The 9,323-nt window shown below is 40.7% G+C and overlaps 1 protein-coding gene across 1 annotated transcript in view; it reads right to left on the reverse strand.

Moving 5' to 3' along the window:
• MAPRE2 (microtubule associated protein RP/EB family member 2) overlaps positions 1-8,540 on the reverse strand; it is a 73,795-nt gene extending 65,255 nt beyond the window's left edge. The window contains exon 1 of the mRNA XM_027890217.1: positions 8,479-8,540. The gene's annotated coding sequence lies outside the window, so the exon portion shown is untranslated. The remainder of the gene's footprint in view (positions 1-8,478) is intronic.
• Positions 8,541-9,323: the final 783 nt, after the last annotated feature.

Here is a 9,323-nt window from a genome sequence, read left to right on the forward strand (position 1 = left end):
AGCTTTTCAGTCTATTGATATATTTCTTAAAAGCAGCACTGGGGCACAGAGGAGGACAAAGGAGCAGCTTTGCCATACTTTGTGAAGGGCAGAAGTATCTAACATGAAAAACTGGTATGGCCATATCCCATACTAAAGTGATACCTTTATTGGTAGACAGTGACTTTCAACATGTTACATTACTCTGCTGAAGGCTGGCATTATTATTACACACTAAGAACTCAAGAATTGTTACTAATGGCTCTTGGGATCAATGATTCTCTGTTCCTATTATACAACAGGTATTGTGAAGCTGATAGCCATTTTATTTGCACATTATCCAAGTAAGTTAATGTTCTACATGAGTATCTGATACCTGTATATAGCCCAAGGAGGAATTTAAATGTTTGGGAAAAAAAATGCTTTGGAACGATTACTGGCTAAGGTCCATCCAACATAGTGTCACACCTTGTCTAATGTCAGCATTACAGATACCAAACACATGAAGCTTGCACAGGGTTTATAACCCATAACAAGGAACGTTACACTTACTAACACCAACCTGTCTGATCTGTCCAAGATGCTCACCAATGCTAAAGAGGAAAGGAGAAGGCTGGCACAAGAAAGTTATGATTCCAGCAGATGGTCAATTAAATTTTTGGATACCTATTACTGGATCAAGAATGTTTCAACCAGCTGACAGAAAGGACTGGATCATTACAAACCAGGATTTGAAGGGGTTACTTAGTCCCAGGAAACTGTTAATTAGCTGTCTGTCCTCCCACATCCAGCAAAAAAAGCCAACATAAACAGTATTACATGCTCTAGCTAATGTGAAAGAAATACAGAGTGCATTCATGCTTGACTGGGATCAAAATCACACTGCCAAGTCATTCAGTAGTGTGTATTTCTGTGATTGCAAACCCCAGCCCAAAAACCTTGCCTTGCTGCAAAATACTCTGCACAGTTTCCTCAGGACCTTACAGGGTGCTACAAATTATCTTTTCTCGGAGCCAACGTGTCTCGTGCGCCCATCAAACTAGTGAATGCCAAGAAGTTAACACAGAAAGTGGTGTGCTTTTTTGTTTGTATGCCACCTTCCCCTCTCTTGATAACTGCATTTTTCTGGGACATTCATAGCATTTTACAGAAACTAATTTCTATCAGCTTTCCTCATTTTACAAGCACAGAAACAGGCCCTGCTGTTATGACCAGCTTCCTCAGAACACTAACTGTCACAAGGCTGTCCAAGCTTCATTCTCAGCACCACTGTGGTGAGTTCTCATCCTTTCTTCCATGGGTTGCTTTCTGATTCTTGCAGTACTTCCAGCTCTGCAGCTAAGCAAATCCAATCCTTTTTCACCGTTGCTACAACTAAATGAATGCCTACACCTTTTTATCTCAGGATTTCTTCCACAGCTGAGGTTTTGCCATTGTTCTTTCTCCTATTCTTTCCCACTCTTCCTTTGTCAGGCATAACCCTTTGTGGGCTTGGGCAATTTCCACCTTCCTTCCTCAGCCACCTGCAGAGAACTTGGGTCAAATTGGTTTCCTTCCCTCAGCCAAGTCCCTGGCACATTTACTGTCCAGCTAACATACTGTCATTAGCTAATTACGCCTCATTTCATCCCGGCAGAGAGGAATGGGCCGCAGTACTTGCCTGCTGAGGTGCATGCACATTCACACGCAGCCATCCCAAGAAGTAACACCTGTATTTAAGGGCTGCATAGCAACCAGAATTCACACACCTCATGTGACACATTGCTGCCATTAACACACTAAAGAGCTGAAACCCCTGAGGCACCTCAGCACCTCTGAAAAATCAGGCTGTGAGGATTTGCTTGTGATCACCAGCTCACAGAGAAACCAGGAAATGCTTCCTCTTTGGGCTACAGCAAATGTACGTATTACGCACAAGATTTTTAAACAGAAATTTGTCTTAGCATTCAAATAGACTTGCTTTTAGATTCTTCAGGCTCCTTCCAGGCCAAATACAAGCATCTGAGGTGGCCTGCATTTTACTTTCTGCGAATTTCTAATGCACGTGCTTTTTCACTTGCTGTTAAGGATTTAGACCTGTAACACACTTATAAGTAATACTTTCTATTCGTAAATACTAGAGCATTTGGGAGCAAGAAACAGTTCTGTGAGTATAATTTAGTTGTTACTTAACACAGTACTCTTACTAATCTGAAAGTTTTGGGTTCTTCGCTTGGAAAACAGACTTTTTTCCATTGGCACATCAATGTTCGCTATCATCTTAGTGTTTATCCTAAGCTTTACGAAGAGGAAAAACAATTTTCACAGACAGCTTTAACCATGTTACACTTATATTAGTAGTCTGAATTAAAAAAAGAGAATACTTGCAAACTGTGCCAAGAAACTTATCTCGCTGACAGGCATTCCCAAGAGGACTTTTGGAGCTTGACCTATTAGACCAAGTTTCCATTAATACTTTGAGCACTTTATTAACCTAGTGCTGGAGTGCTTTATTTAGATACTAAGACCCTACAGAAGGCTTACATAGCCCTGTCTGAAAGCCTGAAATTTCAAATTAGCCAGAAAACGTCCTTGCCTCATTGTTAAGAGTTAAAGGTAGCTGGGTGAAAGTTACTCCTGGTCTGCTTTAGTGGAAAGTGCATCTGTTAAGAGCAACACATAGAAATAGTGGGGGCTTGGGTAGGAAATATAAAGAAGCAAGAAAACTTTCAACCAGTGTGCAACTGTAAATTTTCCTTAGGAAGTCAAATTAACAACTTTTTTTTTAAAAATCACACCTAGAAACTAAATTAATGGTAAAAAAATTGCTGCCACAAGTGTGTGGATCAGGTGGAATACCAGCTGAATTAATATCGTCACTTTATTTTTTTTTAAATGTAGGGAACAGATGAAATATAATATAAAGCTCACACCCCTCCTCTAAAATAGAGGAAGGGCCATTAAAAATGTACACATCTCCATTCTGAGCAGACAAGAGAGTACAAAAAGTGCATGATCTTGCTGAAAAGATAAACAGCTGGATTTACTTGCTTCCATTAACCAATGACCCACTTGTCAAACATAAGCTGTAGATTTAAAAGAGTGATTACGTGAAGCCTCTTACATTACACAAAAAAAGATCCTGGCTATGAAATCAGATCAAGTATGAAAATACTTGAGCACAGTCAATATTGTTCTTTTATACAGACACAGGATGAGAATTAGTTATTTGTTTAAAAACCTACAGCATGATGTAATGGTGTTTCCTGTAGTGCTGTTCAGAAGGCGTTTATCCCATGCATCCCGCTCAGGTCATTAGCGGTGTGCCAAATCCAGGCCTTTTGTAAGAGGATGAAGCTCTAATGGAAGCCATTGCGTAAGTCTGAATATGGGGGCATGGCCAGCTTCCTTCTGTGAGGAACAGGTAGTGAGAGAGACTGAAAACTGATGCTTAAAACCATTCCTCCAGAGTAAATGGTAACCATGACACGTACCTGGCCTGTCTAATCACTCAGAGAGGAATTTTTACAGGGGTGGCAGCTGTGCACACTTTGATGGCAGATCTCCAGCTGAAGCTTTTAAGGCCCAAGCCAGCTGCTGTCAACTTTGCCAGATGTAAGCACCTCCCACCACATGCCTGTTTCTGTGCCTGCTCCAGGCTCAGGTAGGAACAAACATGCAAGATGCTACAGATGATTACAACATTTGAGTTTAAGTGCAAACCTTGAATTAACAACAGTGCAAATGTATCAAGGACAACAAATTACTAGGTCTCAAGACCTGAAAACCTCTAATTTTGCCACCTTGTATTGTAATGCAACAGCACTGTCCACAACAGTGGCCTTCCCGCACTTGACCTAAAGCTAAACAAGTCTCTGAGAAGGTTGAGAAGGCCATTATTAGAAGGAACATTTTTACTGTAAGGACAACTTACGTGTTGCTACCACCTGACCTCATTAGCGTGCTGTGTGTTGCCACTGACTCCCACTTTACTCTGACTCAGTAAATAGGGTGATTTTCTGCAAGCTGCAGATCATGGAGCAACTTAACTATATAAGAATCCCAGCAGTCAGCTAATGAAAACCAAAGTTTCCAGCCTCAGAGATTGCAGAGAAATATTGGAAAATGCTGATACTTGGAGCCTGTCCACCCATGGATTTTACTCTAGTGCTACAGGCCCTGAGGACCACAGCCCAGCATCCCACTGCCTGATGTGCAGGTACAGGCTTTAGCAGCAGCATGGGAAAAGAGGCCAGGCAAGCTACACAGTGCCTACCATCCCACAGGATAGGGATGTATGCACTTCATAGAAAAGAAGGTACAGTTGGGAATACAGCCATGGCTCCACACACCTCCCAGCTCATCTTGCAATAGCATTTTGGTATCAGCTCAGTTTTTTGTTGTATTACTCAGTAGCACTTGAGTGTCACCACTGTGCCAGGCCAGTTTTCCCTTCCCATCTCCTCTTTACATTTCTTTCTCCATCTCTCCTTGCCTAGATGAAATACAGGGATACTTACCACTTTACTGTTGGCACCTTCTGGACTTTAAAGTGATAACCAAGTGATGAGACTTGCAGACAGCATTGCAAACAGCCTAGCAAGACACGCACTACCAGAAAAAGGTCCTCTGTTTTCCTAACAGATTCAGCCTGATGGCAGACTTGGGATGACTGGACAGAATCAGGATAGGTCCTATAAACAAATTTATAAAATCTAGAAACTGCTTTGAAAAATGACAGTTATTTTTACAGCATCTGGATGCACTATAAATACTTGATATATCTGACAAGGATTAATATTCTTCAAGATCCTTAGTTTTATTTTTATTTTTTATTTTGCTGCTTGAGCAAAATTCAAATCATTATTGGAATCATTCTTTAACAAACATTCTCCAACTTTTTACTGAAGCACTATTAATAGGCAAGATGCAGAAAGCAAAAAAGATAACTAGGAACAAAGGTATCTTTTTTTTTATATTATTGTATATTATGTCTTCAACAGTGATGGCATAAAGTAGCACCATTTTGTAACCTCTGAACAGTCACATTGTGTATAAAATAAGGCTTCTAACATTGAGCACAAAAGGTACTAGTGGCAAGAAAACAGTGCCTTTTCCTCATTACAGTAGAAAATGAGGTTTCTATTTAATAAAAACCCCAACCACAAGGCTATGTGTTTTTGTTACTGTAAATGTATGTCCGTGCTGTTGACAGCTTCTGCGTTGGAAAGGATCTCATTATTAACTCTGAACAAAACCACACGTTATCTTTCTGAAAAGCAAAGTTATGTTCCTGATGAATCAGCAGCTGCTTTGCTGAGCTCCTGTGGGATAATTTTTGGTATTGGGCACTGGAAAAATAAATATCACCCCAAAGTTCAGAGTATTTTCAGACAGCACCATAAAAGGCTATTCAAGATACCCAATTCCTAAGTTAAGAAGGGAATGGGGCTGGTGAGTACACAGCCAGAAACAAACATTCCATTTGGTTAACTTTGCTGTCTCAGGTTCAGGCCTTAGGTCTCCAGTTCTCATGTTGGATCAAAACCAGCTATAAAGCATCTGTGTTCTGTGCAGGACTGACTCCTAAACAGATGTCCTCCACCGCATTTTTGGAGACCTCGTGGTGTTTACACAGAATGAGCATGCTTTAGAAACACTCTGCTCAGCCCAGAAGTTCACCTATTTCATACTTCTTCAGCCCTTTGGCCAAAGTTACAAGGCATCCCTCAGGAAAGTCAGGTCTTCTTTGGCAGACATCGTGGGGACCAGTTTGGGGAAACAAGCAATGGGGAACTGAGCAGCAAACGAACTGCCCTTATCTAGAAATAGTGTTTCATTCTGCACCAATGCTGGGAGGTAGGGATAAGGAAGTGAGAGGAAGTGCTTCTTGAGCCTGCCTGGTTTAGGTAACTACATGCACCTTTATCATGAATGACCAGAGAATATTTTTGTCTGCAGGGAAGAAAAAAGCTTTACAGGCTTTTTGTGTTCAGACCTCCCCTGAACACTTCATGACTCAGTAGTTCATCATACAAGCATGCATATTATACATGTATATAAAGTTATATACATACTTTTAATGTATTTTCTTTCTCTTCCCCTATCTCAAAATTACTGAAATATAACAGCTAATTCCTGAGTTAATGTTCTAGCAGAAACCAGACTTGCTTTCTAATGTTAGGGTATATTGTAATTGTTTTGGTGATAATACATCAAGCAAGGAATTGCAAGTGCCAAGTCCCCTTATCTGTGTGTAGCACACAGGAGCACCTAATACAAGAACTGTAAAATTCCTTGGATGTTCCAACATCCATCCCTCATGTTTTTGTCCTTATAACTTAACTCCATGAAAAAAATACACCCATTTGTCAGGCTCAAAGGCACTGAAACCTAACCAGAGGGTTTCCTGAGTGAAGGCTAGCATACAGTAGCATGTTACATGGATTTGGCTTTTGCAATTGTAATAGCTCAGCTAATTCTCTAGTAATATAATGAATCTCTGGTATTAGAAGGCTGATAGCTAGATCCTAATTTTGACATATAACAGGCCATAAGGACTAAGGGATTTAGAAAAGAAAGGCTACACAGTGAGCAGCAATCCATGGGGAATACACTGGAAAACTGTCGCTTCACAGAGAGGGTTACACATTGCAGGAAATCTGCACATGTCAGATAAGTTTCTATTAGACAGGTAGGATGCAGTGTGTTTTTATAAATGTCCACTTGGTGGTTGTGCACTATCTCCATGCACAGAGTTTTCTTTAGATTTCCTGTTGTTTCCAAGTGCTTGTGACAATGCCAGTATAACCACAGTGACGAAGCTTGACTTTAAGCAGCAGCATCTGCTCCGTGCCAGAGCGGAAGAAGACAGATGAAAGCCTCCATGGCTCAGCACAAGGCATTGCCCCACTGCACTTCCATCTGCAACACCTTCCTGGGAAGGGTTGCATCCATGGGGGAGGATATTACATTTCCTAGTTCTTGCTCTCAGATGCCTCCTGTAGTCTAAATCTACTGCTTCACCCTTGAGGCATACAAGCCTGTTTCAACTAAATTATAGGCTGTTCTTCTCCTGAGAATCTCCAAGTACACTTGAGCCCTGCTGTCAAAGTCACTCTTCTCTTGCAACCTGATGGACCTGGACTGTTTGGCTCCTCATTTAACTCTGCCTCTCTTCTACTTATCTCCATCTGTGCCAGTGAACACAGGCAATTCTTGTATTTCTGATAGAACTTACCCTGAATTATTTCTCATGTCTGTCACATATCTAGAGAACTCATTCTGCAAATATATTTAAGGGTTGGGTTTTTTTCAAGGCATTAAATAACTTGGAGCAAATTCCTAATTTCACAGTGAAGCAAGTCTTTAAAATAGCTCAGACAAACCTTTTTACTTCTAACTGTAAAGTGCAAACAACGTACCACTGCAAACTGAGATGTTTCCTACATCCAAAGTCAGCATTTATTTATACACTGGAACAGCTTTTCAAGCATTAGCACAAATGCAGTGGTATGTTTTAAAAACAAAAGTTCTTCATTACACAGCCCTAGCATCGTTTCAGTGCTGTGGATGTGTTTATCACCAGCTATGAATAAAGAAACCCCACGCTGTATTACAAACCACTAATTGTGCAGCACATTCCTGCCAAGGGAAAAAGGCAGGTATGGTATCCAGCACAGTATGGCGAGTACTGTCAACGGTGAATCTGTTCAAACAGGAGGTTCAGCACTGGGTATCCTACGCTCCATTTTGGCAGCGGTGAAGGTTTCTTGTGTAACAGCTCAGATGCAGCAAGTGATGGGAACGGCAGAAAGCACAGATCTGTTCCAGGCGCATCCTTTCTGAAGGCTTTCTAAACATTGCCACCTTGTGGGCCTCCCGTCTCCTGATATCACTGGTCCTTCCACTCTCCCCAGGTGACTCCCTGAGCAGATTTCACAGATGTCAAGCTGGAGGCTAGACTGTTAATATCCAGTTCAGGTGAAATACTATTTAAACTCCCATAGTTGGGGATTAAAAAAGGAACAGAATCTTTAAAATTCTGTCTGACATTAATTAATGACCCTGTATGTGACACTGTGTGTAATTTGCTCTTTTTCCACTTAACATTATGAAGGCAGCACTAATAATGCGCAGAAGAGCTAACAGAAGGACACAAGTTCTCAAAGCTCCCAAACAGAAGGGGAGAGAGAAGTTAAATTCATTGTCCACCTTTAGGGGTTTTTTTATTATTATTCCTTTTTGCCACCGTTTCCTTCTTACTCCAATTAAAAAAATTTTCCAATTATTTCCAAGAAGTCTGTGGCATCTAGTTTATCTTTCATGAGTTCTGTTTCATGAATGAAAATTTTTGATGACTTGAATCTATCAATTACACAGTCAAAAGACGATGCAAAGGAATATAATTTGTTATTGATACCAAACTTATTTAGCTACTGCCTTACAGACATCAAACACAAGTTTTTGGGTACATTCTCAGCTGTTAGCACTGTAAAAAAGACATACAAATGTACTTACTTTGAGCATCCAAACACTTTCCCTGGTTGCCGGCTTGAATTATTCCTTGCAGCAATTTGGTACTGGAAAGAAAACATGAAAACCTTTAGTTCAACAATTGAATAGAAAGAAAAAAAAAAAAGAAAAAAGACTCACTGGATGGTCTTTGTCTGCATTGGTTGAGCAGTGATGCAATAGTCGTATGCTAAAAATGAAACAAGAGGAGAAATCCCTCATTACAATGCCGTAATTCAGCTGTGTTCACAATGGCTCAGTGTCTAACATCTGCACAACAATCAGACACTCCCCTGATATAGTAGCAGATCTATGAGCTCCCTTATGCAGTGCTACATTCAGAGTTTATTCATAATTGCCGGGCACATTGCTCTTTCTTCATCCAACCAGGCTTCTCCTGAGCACAGGCAATCAGTTATGACTGTTGTGTCATGCAGCTGGAGCCTTGCTGCACTTGCCGGAACAGCTTTTCGAGGAAAAAAAAAAATCTGCCATTGAAAGACACAATAACTGATTTACAGGAAAGCCTGTGTTTTTGCCAATACAACACAAGGCAGCTGGCAATCCTTTGAAGTGTCTCACTTAGCAATGAAATCATGGTGCTGCCCACTTGTAGCAGCCACGTTACAGCCCATTCCCTTCTGTGTTCCTAGATGGAATTGTCTACAAATGCTAAATTTGTCCTCACATCCATTCTCTCAAGTGCTACATCACAGACTGCAGAAACATAAGATGGAGCAACCATATAAGGGTTTCAGTTTGTGCCCTGAATTACATACTGTGGTTACGTGGCTAAATTTCTCAATTCAACTCCTCAGTCAGCAGGAAATATCATTCCTAGCAGGTAAATA

This window comes from Empidonax traillii, unplaced genomic scaffold, assembly GCF_003031625.1.
Source record: "Empidonax traillii isolate 1590-97213 ecotype Southwest subspecies unplaced genomic scaffold, ASM303162v1 scaffold281:size1424471, whole genome shotgun sequence".
Taxonomy (NCBI): domain Eukaryota; kingdom Metazoa; phylum Chordata; class Aves; order Passeriformes; family Tyrannidae; genus Empidonax; species Empidonax traillii.